Source organism: Meles meles, chromosome 14 (genome assembly GCF_922984935.1).
Source record: "Meles meles chromosome 14, mMelMel3.1 paternal haplotype, whole genome shotgun sequence".
In the NCBI taxonomy this organism is placed as follows: Eukaryota; Metazoa; Chordata; class Mammalia; order Carnivora; family Mustelidae; genus Meles; species Meles meles.
The window spans coordinates 67077144-67094495 of NC_060079.1; the positions used below are offsets into that span (position 1 = coordinate 67077144).

The 17352-nt window shown below is 36.7% G+C and overlaps 1 non-coding gene across 1 annotated transcript; it reads left to right on the top strand.

The window, feature by feature from the left end:
* Positions 1 to 10100: 10100 nt before the first annotated feature.
* Positions 10101 to 10204, top strand: LOC123925356. The gene has a single exon (XR_006814963.1). It is a non-coding gene; the product is annotated as a U6 spliceosomal RNA (small nuclear RNA).
* Positions 10205 to 17352: the final 7148 nt, after the last annotated feature.

The following is a 17352-nucleotide window of genomic DNA, read 5'->3' on the forward strand; positions in this document are numbered from 1 at the left end:
GGGGAGACATCCACCCACAGCAATTATCTCATTTTTAAAAAAGGAGTGGCTTAGAGCATTGTTAAGTTTTCTTTCCATTGTAAAAAACTGTCATTTTAAGTGAAGCATCCCATTAAGTAAGAAAGAAGGCAATGAAAAAATAATGGTCTTTCATATGTAAGAATAGTCTGAATTTTAATGAATGCTTATATTTTAACCCTATAGCTACTAATTTAGTGTATGTGCAATGTGTACCACTGGCCTTAAGTAAAATCATTTTTATTACATTTCAGTTTATTGAAAGTATGAAATGTTAAAGTAGTCTCTATATACTAATATGTATTATTATCATTTTAAAAATGAGAATAATAAATTGCTCTTAAAATCATTTTTATTTAAAAAATACCCTATTTTCCACCTGCTTTTCAAATAATGTAGTAATATACAGCACTCGTAATAAATTTAAATGGTAAATAATGGGAGGATACACTCTTTGCTTGTTTACAACAACATGATTATTAGCATTTAGTCATTGAGTGATTTGTGATAGAAGAAGAAGATTGAACATGAGCACACACTCAATGTTTGTCAAAAAATTACGTGGAGAAAAGCTGCTCATTCATGAGACATTAACAATGAAAACTGATTTTTTTTAAAGATTTTTATTTATTTGAGAGAGAGAGTAAGCAAGAGACAGTACATGAGCAAGGGCAGAGGGAGAGGGAGAAACAAGCTCCCCTGCTAAGCAGGGAGCCTGATGCAGGGATGCGGGCTCCATCCCAGGACTCCTGGGATCATGACCTAAGCGGAAGGCAGATGCTTAACTGAATGACCCATCCATATGCCCCTAAAACTGATTGTTTTTACCAAATTTCATACTTTGTTAATGTATGTTAAAAAGAAAATGTAAGGTTAAATTATGCTGAATTTTGCCTATTAGAGAATATTAGAATCAGACATAATTTTTCATCACTTTTATTAATTGACTTATACTATTAAATATTTTTGCTTCTAATTGTTTAATACTAATTTAACTCTGTCACTTTTGATCAAAAAGAAAATCAGTTGAAAGTCCAGTGTTATTTTTCACCTTCACCATTAAGTAAATCTGTAAATTTATATAAGTAATGGCTTTACATTCAGTATCAAATGTCAAGATTATTTAGTTCATGATACAAATGGAAATATATTTTAATGAAATACAGTCACAAAAAGTATCTATAAAAACTTAAGGTATATCTTCTATACTCATAAATAATAAAATATCTAAATTTTAAAAAATGGATAGCTTTAACAGCCAATGGGAGATTGCAGAGAAAAATATCAGTAAACTAAAGACCAGAGAAATTAAATTTGAAGATCAAAGGATAAAGTCAATAAATCTAAGCAAGAGAAAGAACCATAAACATGAGGCAATATCAGTTATTTTATCCTATGTATATTTTGAATCTTAAAAATAGAGAATGGGGGCACCTAGGTGACTCAGTGGGTTAAAGCCTCTGCCTTAGGCTCAGGTCATGATCCAAGGGACCTGGAATCAAGCCCCGGGCTTGATTCAGCCTCTGCTCAGCAGGGAGCCTCCTTCCACCTGCTTCTGCCTGCCTCTCTGCCTACTTGTGATCTCTGTCAAATAAATTAAAAAAAAAAATCTTTAAAAAAAATAGAGGATGGAATATGAAATGTTAGAAAAATACTGGCTGGAAATTTCCCAAATTTAATGAATAATAAATTTAGAAATTAAGAAACATGGTGAATACAGAGCAAGATAAATCCCTGTGCTGTAAGAATTTCTAACAGACATTTTGGGCTGAAGGAAATGATATTAGAAACCAGGAATAAAGTGACAGAAGAAATACATCATCTTCCTTTATTAATACATTCCAAAGATATAAACTATTTAAATATAAAGTTATAATATTGTGGAACTTAAACCATGTAGACATAATTTTAGGGCACTTGTGAGGATTCCTGGGTGTTACCGACTTCTGAAACCAATGTTACACTATGTTAACTAGAATTTAAATAAAAACTTGAAGCAAACAGAAATAATAAATATAAAACCAGAGGAAAACCATGGGAGAAATGGTACTTAACTATTGCAGAGTTATTTGCTCTGAAGTGGCACAATGATCATTCTTAGTGGACAAGTGGAGGATACGTATAGTAATCCCTTGAGCCACCTCACATGGAGAAATGCAAAGAGGTCTGATGGCAAGACCTCAGTACTCTGGTTTCTCTTCAGACCATATAAATCTTTCACCTTTTACACCAACATACCAGTCAAGTTTCCCAGACTGTTTTTGTTTTTGGGGAGAAAAGATAGAAATAAAACATCAGTAGACCTAGAATACATTATTGATAAATATGCAGATTTTTACACAGTTTCCCTCATGCCTACCAAGGTCCCCTCCTTGGGGAAGTAGAATGCCTCCATCCAGACAAGATTTATGCTTCTCTGTTTTCGAAAGCAAATAGATCCAACCACAACCAATAATTCAGATTTCTTGTGTTTTAAGTCATCAACTGAGGATTTTATAAAGTTTTTTGAGAGATGTGAATAGGTCAATCCTTTATAAATAATAGCCTATTCATAAACAACATCATTATCCTTTTCTTTATAAAATAACTTAGATTCCTATGTTTAAAAAGGAAATCAAATGTTTCCTGAGTACTGTCATTACCTATATTTTTCTAAGTAGAAGCAAGTTTGGAGCACCACTGGGAAAAAAATATGCAGGTACCATTTGCTTGAAACAAATTGTATATGTAACCTAAAATGAAAAGAATGATTCAGAAAATGTAAATTCAAAATTGTTCACTCTATTTTGGATCTTAAATGATCTAACATAGAATTATGTAGTCCCATGTAGAAGAGACCTTAAGTCACACATGATGTTATAAACATGCTTCGTATACATGATTGTGTTGATATATATACGATAAAGAGATGATACAAGTATGAGAATAAGAGCAAGAAAAAGATGGATGGGTACAGGAGTCCCTTTCTTTTATTATACTGAGAGTATAGTTTTATAGGTTTTGGTTAATTGATTGAAGAACATTCCCAATTTGGTGATAAGAGAACATACAGAAGCATCATTTTATTTCAGAGGTCTCCAAACTCATGGCTAGAGCTACCAATTCATTTAGGATTGCCTTTCCCATTTGTCTTTCCCATACATTGCTTTTGATTTCATCTTATTTAGTGTTTTAAAAAACCTAATTCACTGTAATGTGTTTTTAAGGAATTGAAATGTAATACATATATATGCCTACCAATTATGATACGTTAGTTTTAAGAGAGATATGAAATGGAGTGGAGAAAAGATTATGGTCCCATATTCGAGGCAAGATATTAAATGTCCCTTATTTAAAAAAAAGAGAGAGATAAAGAAGAAATATGAGGTACTCTGCACAGAGACTTGATCAATATCATTTCTAAAGTTGTACAACAGAATAGTGTTTTGCTTTAACAACCTAAAATATGTCTACTGATGAATGTGGCTTCTGTTTAAACAAATAATATGGCATGGGGCAAAAACATCCTTTTCTCAGCACTCACCATGTTATGTAAATTGATGGATGGTTTTTTTTAGTACCTGAAGTCTCATGGGCAAAATAGCAATAATCGTTACTTCAAATGATTCACTGCATAGTATCTTGATAGCTAAATTTATGTGTACTTTTATATTTTATAAATCGAGTCTCTGTTAATTTGAATATTTTAGTAGTTCTATTGTGTTCTGAATAAATTTGCTTTCAGGTAAACTTTGTAAGGTGAAGTGAATAAGAAGTGCAGACAATTTGTTTAAATACTTTAAATACCTGTGTTTGGCCCATTATTTCCTGCTTTTACATATATATTTGTTTGGGGGGGGTTGTTTGTTTTTTTGTTTTTGTTTTTTTCCTGGTAAGATCTGGATCTTTGCAAGAGCTGAATCTAGGACAAAAGGTTATTTTCTTTTCCTAACTATTGAACAAAGCTGAAATGTTCCATATTCCCATAAACTGTGAATCAAAACTTAAAACAAGGTTCCCTATCAGAAACCAAACACAGCATTTTTATACGTGGCTGCCAAATACATGTCAAATCTATGAGTTCCTAAACCATTCTCCCTGTTTCACTATCATTTATAAAGGGGAAAATGAGTCTATGTGTTGTTTCCTTGAATATATCTGAAAGTACACTGTTGCTTGAAGGAGAGTATTTTTTATATGTTGACATTTATTTCTTCTTTTGCCATTTTGTATTTATAACTTGTCTTCTCTTATTTTTATTGTCTCACTAATCTTTCCCCTTAGCAGATCTTTTATATTTTATTAGAAATAACCAGCTTTCTCGGAGAAGTACTTTTTATGTCCCCGTAGAACTAAATTGGCCTCAGTTGTTCATTTAGCACATCGGCTTTCTGGGGATGAATTGGAGGCCTTACAAGTGTTTCTTAAGATAATGCTGATGCTTAAAAGAAATCTCTAGAAGATGTTCTAGTTAGAAACAATCATGTTTAAACATCCAAGTTCTTAAAAGTCTTTCCAGCCATTTTATTTCAGTTCCTATACAACTGGATTTTTATTTCTTTGCAGTTAAGCTTTTTTTTTTTTTAATACAGTATTGAAAATCAAATCCTTCTAAGATAACATGCAACTAGTTATTGTTTCATACTCTTGGGCATTTGAACATAGCTGTAGTTGTTGTTAGAATAGAGGTAACATTAATTTATGTAAAAAATATATGATGGCCCTTTTTTTCCCCCAACGTAAGTGTCTTGTATTTGTAGGAAATAATTTTTGAATACATAGATCATATCATGCAATAATGTATTCATTGACATGTTAGTTATCTGAATATAATGTTGTGAGTATAGTCTTTCTAAGGCTGTGCCTGCTTAGCTAACCTGTCTTCCTTGGAATCATTTCTTTGCAAGCTTCAGTAAACCTGCCTGTAGTAAGCTCACTTTTTTTTTTTTCTTTTTTTTTTTTCTTTTTTTTTTTTCTTTTTTTTTTTCTTTTTTTTTTTTCCATTTTTATTAATTTTTTCAGCGTAACAGTATTCATTCTTTTTGCACAACACCCAGTGCTCCATGCAAAACGTGCCCTCCCCATCACCCACCACCTGTTCCCCCAACCTCCCACCCCTGACCCTTCAAAACCCTCAGGTTGTTTTTCAGAGTCCATAGTCTCTTATGGTTCGCCTCCCCTCCCCAATGTCCATAGCCCGCTCCCCCTCTCCCAATCCCACCTCCCCCCAGCAACCCCCAGTTTGTTTTGTGAGATTAAGAGTCATTTATGGTTTGTCTCCCTCCCAATCCCATCTTGTTTCATGAAGTAAGCTCACTTTTACATTTATTCTTATCAGGGTATGTTTTATCTCTTATAAATCCTTTTTAGAAATGCATAACAAACACTTATATCGGTTGGTGATAGAAAGGTTTATACTAAATTTCAGTAAGTGTTTAGTCATTTTTTCCTTTAGCCGTTCTAACGTGTTACATATACTGTGAGGATGAGAATGTGTTTGAATTTCTTTGGCTGGAAGAGCCTTTTCAAGCCCTCCTGGGATGGTACTTTTTGTGGAACTAAACATCTTGGGCAACTTTTGCTCATTATGTTACTGCTTAATATTCTCATCCTCAGTGTCATGTGGATTAGAGTCCCTTTTCATCTAGAGAATGGATAATATTGAACCTCAGGTACCCCAGAAAACCTACAATCTATATCCCAAACACGTTTCTATCCTGCATGATTTTTGTTTCTCTTTCTACATCTTCATAGCTCACACAGAGTTGGAAAACAAAACGGTTTAATAAATGAATCAATTCAGATAATGTAGGTCACCATGTTATGTTAGAATATTTGTCCCTAATAAAATATATTCTTACATTTCATAAAAAATACATCAAGTTAAGAGTGAATAAATTAAACTCATACTTTTTAAAGCCAAGTGTCATCACTCTAGAGAAATGAGTTTACCTGACTGCTCCTAAAAGAGACTTCCTTTCCGGTCTTCCACTTTTTGATCTTTTTTGCCTCCATTTCTGCGTGTTAGGATGTTACTTATTTACAGGCACAGCTAAATCCCAACTCATTAAAAGGTTTTTCTGATCCATTTTATCAGGAGCAATCTCCCCATTTTTGAATTTTACAGAGCCCTGTGTCTCTCCCGCTAGCTAGGAGTATGCCTATTTACATTAGAGCTAGCTAATAATTATTAGTTTTCATAATTGTTCTTTGTTCAGTTTTTATCTCCTGTAGCCTTTTTAAATTACCAAAAAATGTATTTTAAGGATGAAGAAACTGAGGTATGGAACATTTGTAGGTCATAGAACTTGGATTCCAACCTGGGGAGCCTGATCATAAAGGTTAAGGCTATTAACATTATGCTGAATGTTTTAGAGTAAAAATATAGTATCATGATTACCTCTAAGTTTTAAATAATTCCTCATCTGTGTGTGTTCAAGAAACATTTTTAAGTAGAATTGAACCAATTCTGTGGTTTGAATTTGACTTGTGTAGGCTTCTCATGTTCTAGCCCATCAATAACTACTCCAAACCAAGTACCTGCCTCTTGGTTTTTTCAACATATATCATGTTCTCCAAACCCAAACTATATCCTAATTATATGATACCATTAGACTGATCTTGATTCCTATTTCTGAATAATTATCATTCTCTTCATGACCTTTAATCTTTCTGAAATGAAATAATCTATCTGCAACTAAATTTAGCTGAGTATATTCATAAGGGGCAATTTGTAGGATGAATTAATTATAAACAAGTTGAAATAATGACAAATAATAAGATTAATTTTATTACACCAGCATTCTAAAAGATTATATTGTACCTTTTATCTGTTTATTTCCAAACCTCATTTCAAAAAGCTAATACAGACAAACAAACAATTGGGTCTCTTGCACTGATAGAATTTTTTTTTTTTTTTTTTTTTTTTTAAGGCGAGAGTCAAGCAACGCTTTATTTCGCACCAAGCTTCAAGAATCTAACCGAACGTTCGGGCCGCACCTTTTACAAGACAGGGCGACCCTTCTCTGTTTCCCAGACTAGCTTTTAAGGGCAAAGGCCATGCGGTTGGGCCTGGCCACGCATAGGTGGCCAATGAAAATCGAACACACATGGGAACCTCCACAGTGATGCTAGCTGACCAACTGAATTCCAATTTACCTTAGTAGACATTTGAACCAGCCTAGTACGCCTTGATTAGGATGGGCGCCAAAAAGGCTCCCAGAGGGCGGGGGTCCCAGAGAACGGGGTCCCTACTCCTGCTAAGGAGACAGTATGCAACCCCCCACTGATCGGATGTTTCCTTGGAGACAAGTTCCGGAAACCAGCTCCAGGTTACAAAGCACTGATAGAATTTGTTTCCTTGTCCATATTACCAATCATGGCATTTATGAAATATCATTATGCTATTTTATTTTCACATATTGTTTCCATATTGTTTATTTCTTGAGGACAGAGAAAATATCTTTTAACTCTATGCCAGCTGCTGTTTTATATATAGATATATTGACCTAGTGTGGCATTTTCTGACTACCTCACCAACAGGAGAAACTTCCCCATTTTACTCTTTAAGTTCACATTACTCTGCTGCATTTTCTTAATAGCCCAAAATAACTTCTGTCATTTATTTGTTTATCTTTGAACATTTTCTGTCTCTAATCTTTTACCTTAAGAGTCTGCCTCCCGGTTCACCTGGGTGGCTCCATCAGCTCAGGCCATGATCCCAGGGTCCTGAGATCAAGCCCCACATCCGGCCCTCCTCATGCTCATGTTCTCACTCTTTCTCTTTCCCTTTTTCTCCCAAATAAATAATTTACCTTAATAGTCTGCCTTTCATAAAAACAGAGACATACCTTGCTTAACACTGAATTTCCTGGGGCAGGGCGGGGCTGGGGGACAGGGAAGTATATCTAACTTTCAGTAAATTCTCAATAAATAGTTTTTTAAATGAATAACTACTATGCCTTCAGTAAAATTGGGAACTCATTTTGTGGAATTAATGATAATTCTAAAACTACAGCACATGGTATGATAGATACAATAAAAATCACATTTATGAGGGAAAAAACAGCCCCTGATGCACCTTTTGCATCTCACACCTGATTTTAGTGTCCAACAGATGAGAAGTTTCTCAGAAATACAACTGAGTTGGAATTTGACTCAGGTAAGTAGCTAAAATCTAGTTTTCTGATTAGAAATTTACTAACGTGGGTGATTTGTATCTTCATAAATTAGAATTATGTTAGAATATTTTGCCAAGATAAAACACTTGGTATTTTGTTCTGTCTTGTAGTTACAATATCACTTGTTCCCTTGCCTGAATAGCATCTTCTGTAACAATGAGATTTTTGTTGTTGTTTTGTTGTTGTTGTTGTTGTTTTTAAAGATTTTGAGAGAGAGAGAGAGCACAAGCAAAGGGGTAGGGAAGAGGGATAAGCAGACTCCCTGCTGAGTGCAGACCCTGAGATCATAACCTGAGCTGAAGTCAGATGCTCAAATGACTGAGCCACCCAGGTGCCCCCGTTTTGTTTTCTTTCTTTTTTTTTAATTAATGACTTTATTTATTTTTTTATTTGACAGAGATCACAAGCAGGCAGAGAGGCAGGCAGAGGAGGGTGGGGGGAAGCAGGCTCCCCACTGAGCAGAAAGCCCAATGCAGGGCTCGATCCCAGGACCCTGGGATCATGACCTGAGTTGAAGGCAGAGGCTTTAACCCACTGAGCCACCCAGGTAACCCCCCACCCCGTTTTATTTTCTTAAATTTTGGGTCACAGTCCACTTAGATGAAAGGAATGGCATTTCCCTTCTGAAAAATAAAGATGTAATGATATACCCATAATTTTACATATAATTTCATGCAGTCTCTAAAATAGGCCATGGCCAGACTTCCCAAACTATCTTGTGTCTTCTGATGGAGAAGAAATGAAACATGTATATACACGTACCATAGCAAGAAATGGTTACTGTTGTAAAACGATGGTTCATAGAGTAAAGTTGGGCCTTTCGGTGGGGGGGACGTGACAAGTCCAAGTTTCTGGGCTTTATTCATCAGGGTGACTTCCCACTCTCCACTGACAGTACCAAGACCTCCAAACCTGAGGTGTGCTGTGAGGAGGAACCCGAAAAGTATAGGGAGGCATTGCCTTGACCAAGTGTGTATTATGTTGCTTATTTCCTGGTTGAGTATTAAAACTAAGTGGAAGTCAGTTGGATCCAATGATTCCTTGTTAGTCCTAAGCCCAGATCAACCCTCTGAGCCTTGCCTACCTCATTTGGCATACTCCTAAGGGTTTGTCCCGTTGATGTGATTTAATATGAGAGTGAGTGGAGACAATGGTAAGAATGAAACCTGAAATTGCGTAAAAGAATTCTTGGTATCTGATGGCCTGTATATTTTTAAGAAATTACAGTGGAAGTTTGAACTGTGGTTTAGGATTTTGGGTCGTGGCTACCTACTATCCAAAGGCTTAACTGCTTCCATAAACCCACCATGATAAATGAGGAATGGACTTTTAAGGGTTCATGTTTGAAGTTAATAATTTTTAGTTAAAGAGGATTCTTGTAAGTACTCAGGACAATTCTCTTAGGTCTCTCCCAGTCCTTGCTTAGACAGTACCTGCAATTGTACTGATTATAAGGAAGTGTAGATTACATAGAAGTAAATTCTAGGAGGATGGGGGATGTATAAGACATAAGTAGTCTAGTCAAATAAGAATAGTCTCTGAAAGATGATCTTATATGCAAATTATGAATTTGTGGGCACCTGGGTGGCTCAGTGGGTTAAGCTGCTGCCTTCAGCTCAGGTCATGATCTCAGGGTCCTGGGATCGAGTCCTGCATCGGGCTCTCTGCTCAGCAGGGAGCCTGCTTCCCTCTTTCTCTCTCTGCCTGCCTCTCTGTCTACTAGAGATCTCTCTCTGTCAAATAAATAAATAAAATCTTTTTAAAAAAACTATGAATTTGTATCCATTCCTGGATATTTCATAAGACTAAAAACATTGTGTTGTCATGAAGAATCTCTTATGTGTAAGTTGCTGGATTACTCATTAACTATCCTTGGCATTTGGGATCCCTGCTCCTATTGCTGCTGATTAAGAAATCCATTTCATGCTTGCTTCAACAGCACATATACTAAAATTGAAATGATACAGAGATTAGCATGGCTTCTGCACAAGGATGACATGCAAATTGATAAAATGCTCCATATTTTTAAAACAACTCATTTCACCACCATTGATATTGAGAGTGTGCTCTTGTAACTGGAATTTCACCTCTTACTTTATATTTTTTTAAGATTTTTTATTTATTTATTTGACAGACAGAGATCACAAGTAGGCAGAGAGGCAGGCAGAGAGGAGGAGGAAGAAGGCTTCCCGCTGAGCAGAGAGCCTGATGCGGGGTTCGATCCCAGGACCCTGAGATCATGACCTGAGCTGAAGGCAGAGGCTTTAACCAACTGAGTCACCCAGGTGCCCTGCCTCTTGTTTTATCTTTAAACAGAGGAGATTATTGAGAGATTGATGGGCTTTAAAAGAGCAAGTATATGAAAATATTCTTAACTTTAACCCATGGACATTTTTCTTACCGAAAACAGTCCAGTTAACAACTGACAATAACCAAAATGGAAGAGGACCTTAATTTCACTGGAACTTAATGACAACTACTAACATAAAGGAATGGATATGAGAATTTTTTCGATAGTCTGACATTAATTCTAGGTTTTCTATTTTTTTAATTTTATGTTTTGTTTTGTTTTGTTTTTCAATCTTTGCTACTAAGGACTCCATGAAATTGTGCCATTCTGGCCCATCTAAGCCACTAGTAGATCCAAGAGAAATGACAACAGTTCTCTGAACTTCAAAGTCATCTTTTCTCTAAAATGGCTCAAGCAGAGCTCTTGCTTTTCAGCTTTAGCAAGCCAGGCATGGTACCAGGAAGGGACATGAAATGATCACAGCAAACAGAAAAAAGCGGTGGTTTAAGTAGAGAAGGCACTTCAAGTAGTAGAGTAGCTCAACTGGTCCTTCTCCCTCATTCCTAGATGAGAACAAAAGCTTGTGAGACCCCAAACTCCATTGTATGGTGCTGGCCTGAGACCATGTATCATACCAAAAGGGTGAGTAGAAGTGACTTCTAGAGGAAGGAAAAAATGGGTAGCAGAGAATACAAGGACAGTGCTGGTTACATTCTCCAACAAGCTTATTACAAGAGGTGTGTAGCCCTACCAAAATCTGTCAGATGTCACCCATGTGGTCAGATATCATCAGGGCACATGGATCACATTGGCCCTGAGCTGGGCTTTTCATCACCATCCTGAGATGAATGGTAACTGTGAATGCATCCATGGTGTTGAGCCCCCACAAGTGAATATTGACAACAAATACTCAAGAAATGGCCTGGAGAGATTATACCAAATCACCACAACTCCGTAAACTCAAGAGTGGATAGTGAACTCACCCCCATCCCCTTTATTAGTTAAAAGCATGTTTACCTATATGTAGAAAAAACGCCAAAATAATTAGAAAATCATCTGGTAATTTAAGACTTAGAGGTTTATTTTTTTTCACATAAATTCTATTGGATTTTATTGATCCTGGAATGGCATGGTCTCTGTTCTACAAAATCATCAGGAAAACTATTCTTCCAGCTCACTGTTCTGCCATCCCAAAGGCGATAGCCCTTGTCCTCAAGATCCAAGGCCATGCTCAGTAGCAACAAAGTTGGGGGGAATTGTCTTAGTCTGCTTGTGCTTTCAAACAAAATACCATAGATTGGGCGGCTGAAACAACAGAGGTTTATTTTCTCATAGTTCTAGAGGAGGGAAGCCTGGGTGAGAGTGCTAAAATGGACGGGTTCTGGTGACGGCTCTCTTTCTGACTTGCATATGACTATCTTCTCACTGTGTTCTCACATGGTGGAGAGAGTGAGAGCAAACTCTCTGCTATCTGCTCCTTGAAGGTCACTAATCCCGTCTGGAAGGACCCCACCTTCATGACCTCATCAAAACCCAATTACCGGGGTGCCTGGGCGGTTCAGTCGTTAAGCGTCTGCCTTCAGCTCAGGTCATGGTCCCGGCGTCCTGGGATCGAGCCCCACATCAGGCTGCTGGCTCCGCAGGAGGCCTGTTTCTCCCTCTCTCACTCCCCCTGCTTGTGTTCCTTCTCTCGCTGTGCCTGTCTCTCTGACAAATAAATAAAATCTTTAAAAAACTACAACAACAACAAAACCCAATTACCTTCCAAAGGCCCCATCTCCAAATATCATCATATTGGGGGTTAGAGCTTCAACATGAATTTCAGGGGACACATTCAGCCATGGCAGGATTGTAGTCCCTGATCTGGATGACCACAAGTTTAAGTAAAAATAACTTAATAAAGAATGAAATATTGAAGGACATCCTATAGTGTAAGGAGCTGAAAAGTGAGCTCTACTAAGTCTGGAAGAATTGCCTTCCAAATATCAGATGGTTGAAGTCCTAACTGTTACAACTCTGTCATATTCTAAGAGTCGTTCACCTAGTGCCAGTGGTTCTCCAACACAGGGGTTAGTAAATTATGACCTGTGGCCAAATATGGCACACTGCCTACCTTTGTCAATATAGTTTTATTGAAACAGAGTCACGCTCATGTGTTTTCTTGTCTATGGCTGCCTTTGTGCTATAGCAGCAGAGTTGAGTAGAGCAGCAAATACCATATGGCCCACAAAGTCAAGAATATTATCTAGCCTTTTTCAGAAAGATTTGCCCATCACATCTTTAAAGCATCCATAAACTTGATTTATGGATTGTGAACACTGAAATGGCAAACAGAATGATGTACCTATGGTGTTTATTGTGGGGTGGGGCTAAAACATTTACCAACTTTTCAGCATATATGTGATCTGAAAATAATACATAAACTTTCTGTAAACCTTGAGGGGGGATCTTTAGTAAAAGATTCACTTACTTGAAGGAACAGGCTGATGTGTTCATAAAATGACAACTAGTGTGCAGATTGACCCAGGGTTCAGAGTTCTTTAGATTAGTGCCATAAAAGTAACTGTTACAAATTCATCTAGTTAGAATGCCATTTGAAACACCAATAGAATTTGGACTTCATAGAGATATTTTACACTTTTGTAAAAGTTTGTAAATATTGACATTTTGGGATTATTAACTAAAGCTGCAAGAAAACTCATTGGCAACTTGAATTCTGTGAGCATATTCAATTGCTTTTGGAGCACTTCACCAGTTTGAGTATTCACTGAAAAAGAGATTATGATGCCATAAAAATACTACTTTTCTTTATAGCTACAATTATTTTAAATAATTCTTAACAAAGACTGTTGTCAATCCTCATTCTTTTTCTTTTGTTTTTTTAATAAGATAAAGCTTTGTTCACTAGACTTTCTGCTTGAATTTAGATGGCTTCCTTTCCTATTAGCCCAAGATTCATAAGGCTATTTTCTTCTTTAACAAGTAGATTAAACTATTGAAATGTGAGCTGCCAATACTTCCACTTCTTAGAAAATGTGTCTGATAGCCTGGTTATTCCAAAATAACATCAGTTGGCTCTTTCCTATAAAGACATGTCACATGATAACCTTAAAGTTCAAGAAAGAAAGGTAACACAAGGTCAGGGTGACATTTTTTAATTATATAAGCCTTATTAAATTTATTTTAGGCTGGCATGAAGAAAGGCATTAATGGGTCAGAAAGATTATACCTCAGCCTGCTAAGCATCTAAAGATCATTTACATAAAACTCACATTAAAATTTATCATTTCTGTGGATTGTAGGCCAATCTTTCATTTTTATACAACAATCTCTTAACACCTTGGATTTGCATATCTTACAAAAATGTTTTTAAAAGTGGTTTCACATCTATTAATTCACAGCCACCCTGTGAGTATGGCAATTATGCTCTCTTTTTATAAAAAAATCTGAGGTTGAGAGAAGTTAGGTTTGTGATAGAGAAACCTGACTTGATTGAATCAAAATCTCTAGTTTCATGCTCTTTTTCTAAACTACACTCTTACAAAAATGCCTCTGTTTTTATACACAAAAGAACAAAACAAGGCTTACATATTGAATAAATGTGTGCAGTTATCATCATTAGGAAACAGAAAATAAACTTATTGATCACCTGTTCAACCTATACACCCAGAAAAAGCCTTATTGAATGAGAAGACCTTGAATTTCAAGTTTCTTAGCTAACATTAAATTGCTCCAGTTTTTAAACTAACATAACTGATATATGATATTTTGGTCATTATTGTTGAATGTATATTTTGACGTGGGGACATTTTAAGTCCAATACTTCTCCTTTACCTTTAGGGAGCATCTCAATACACTCTTGTATCTCCCTTTGTCCATTACCAGTAATGGAGAAAGGAAGGTGAAGGTCACCAGAAAATGGTATTGCTCCAGAATCACAGGGATGAATATTTTAAATTAGACCAAGGCAAACAGAAGTTTTCTTTTGAATAGTTAAGTTACAATGACTCTGTTTTTCTTTGGTCACATTCTGCTTTCCATTTAAAATTAATAGGTATATGTGGGAACTAGCACCTCTGTATATTAAGGGAAAAGGTCAATTATGTAATTAAAAGCCTCTGAGTGGCTCAGTGGGTTAAAGCCTCTGCCTTCGGCTCGGGTCATGATCCCAGTGTCCTGGGATCTAGCCCTGCATCGGGCTCTTTGCTTGGCAGGGAGCCTGCTTCCTCCTCTCTCTTTGCCTGGCTCTCTGCCTACTTGTGATCTCTGTCTGTCAAATAAATAATAAATGAAATCTAAAAAAAAAAAAAAAACCCTCTGAGTATTATAGAACCTTGATACTGTTTTTTTAGTAACGCTAACAGTTCTGGCTCAGTCCGAATATAAACCATCCATTGTAACTCAGCTTACATTTTCTCTTAGCATTTTAGTCTTTACAATCGCAATTTGTTCCTACTAAGCCAAAAACCAAAAACAATTCAGCTATTTGGTTTTCTGAGTAATTCAAAGATGTGTCAACTCATTAGGCTATTTGTAAATACAATTGCAATTAAAACAATGTGTACTGAGGGGGTAATGTCATTAGTGTATATTTTTTAGGACACCTGTAAGGTTGTAAATCTGCAACACAATAGGACTCAGCATAATAAAAATGTTAGAATTTACAAAATGTCATCAAATGCTTTGGCCCACTTCTATGAAAAACATGAATAATTCACAATACTATATATGGAATTAGATTTTGCTGCCCTGATTCCACTTAAATAAATGTGTTTGTAAGTCACCAATTTCATTTTCCTCTACTTATACATGGTGGCCTTTCACTTATAAGCTGAAAAGCAATCAACTCTGGGTACAGCATGAGATGAAGGGAAATAAATTTAAATATAGTAAACATTTACATTGGCATGTGCATTAATGATTCCAAGCACATTGTTGTTTAGAGAAAAAATATGTACCAAATCCATTCACGCCACAGATATTTTTTGAGAAGTTACCATGTGCTTATTATGCATGTTACATGGTTCCAATGAAAATTAGACAGTAAAATATGCAGACACGTGGACAAGACAATAACATTCAATGCACGTTATTTTAATTTCACTTTTTAAACTCAGAATGATAACTGGTAATATGTGTGATTCTTCCAAATTTCTACCTATTCTTTCCGTACTCCACATAGTTGTCCGCAGGTAATTTGTTAGGATGATTGGATGGGACATATTCTTAAAGGTGGAGCTAATCATGAAAACAATGTTAGGGGCGCCTGGGTGACTCAGTGAGTTAGGCCTCTGCCTTCGGCTCAGGTCATGATCCCAGAGTCCTGGGATTGAGTCCCTCGTCAGGCTCTATGCTAGGCGGGGAGCCTGTTCCCCCCCCCCCCCCCCCGTCTATTTGTAATCTCTGTCTGTCAAATAAATAAATGAAATCTTTAAAAAAAAAGAAAGAAAGAAAACAATGTTTAAAAAAAAAATTTTAAAGGAGATAGCTTACAGCAGATTATATCTAATGTGTTTCTGCCCTCATGCTTTTTTACTTTCGTTAAAGTCTGTCTCAAGCCTCCCTGCCCAGTTACATTGCATCTAGATGTATTTAGGGCTATCAAGTGCACTCTGCATAGTGCTTTGCAGCTTTGCCTGTACATCTGTAGAGGTCCCATTTCACCACGTCTTGTGTGTTTGCATGACTATTGTCCACCCTCGTGACAGCATTGGGATATGCCTTTATTCCATTGATTCCTACAGTGCTCGCACAGTATTTTGTTCATTTTAGATGTTCCATAAATAGTTGGAAAATGAACCAATCACACCACTCCTTTTTACAAAAGCCTATGGTAACTCTCCACTGCCGACTGCATTTGATTTATCTAAGCCAACAGCGCCTAACGGCCTGGCCCCAGACAAGTTTTCAAGTGTCTTCACAGTCCCTCGATCCACAATGAACAACTCGTTTCTTGCTCTTTTCTGCTCTGCCTTGCTCAAGCACTTCTAATCTGCCTTAAACATCTGCTTTCTTATTCTTTGGCCCGCCTTCATTGTCCTCTCTTTTCTATAAACTGTCCCAAACATTTCTTCCTCTACTTATTTGCCTAGCACCTTACACTTATTTCTACCCTGTGAGATCAAATGGAATTTAGAGTTACAGCTGATCTGTTATAAGCGCCATTCTATAGAGAGAGTTTACTTTTCTCTCCAAAAGTCGGTTATGTACTGAAAAAGTCCCCTGATCTAAAGTAAGTCTCAGGTTCTAACATTTACATGTCTCTGTTCAGTCAAGCAAAGCAAAGAGCAACTCTCGGATTCAGGTGGTTATTTATTTATTTACTTATTTATTTTAAAGATTTTATGTATTTATTTGACAGAGAGAGATCACAAGTAGGCAGAGAGGCAGACAGAGAGAGAGGGGGAAGCAGACTCCCCGCTGAGCAGAGAGCCCAATGCAGGGCTTGATCCCAGGACCCTGAGATCATGACCTGAGCTGAAGGTAGAGGCTTAACCCTCTGAGCCACCCAGGCGCCCCACAGGTGGTTATTTAGATCCCATTCCCTTTTCTGACTAGTTGTGAATTGAGTAAGTTACATAATATTCAAGAGTTAGTTCCCTCATTTTGCTAATCATCTCTACACCACAGGGTTATGGTGAAACTTGCATGCCTTAAATATATAAAATTTTTGTCATTTTTTGATAATGCCAGTAAAGTACTGAAATCCCGACTTGTAAGCCAAGTACACGACTTGTAGGTCTAATAACACCAAAGCTGATACCTTTGGAGTTGCTATGGATCTCATCTCTCCTTTTCAGTATATAAACATGACTAAAGTCAGTTTTGGAGTCAGTCCTCTTGGAAATAGATGGCGACTCTGCCCTCAAAGCCTCAGGCAATTTA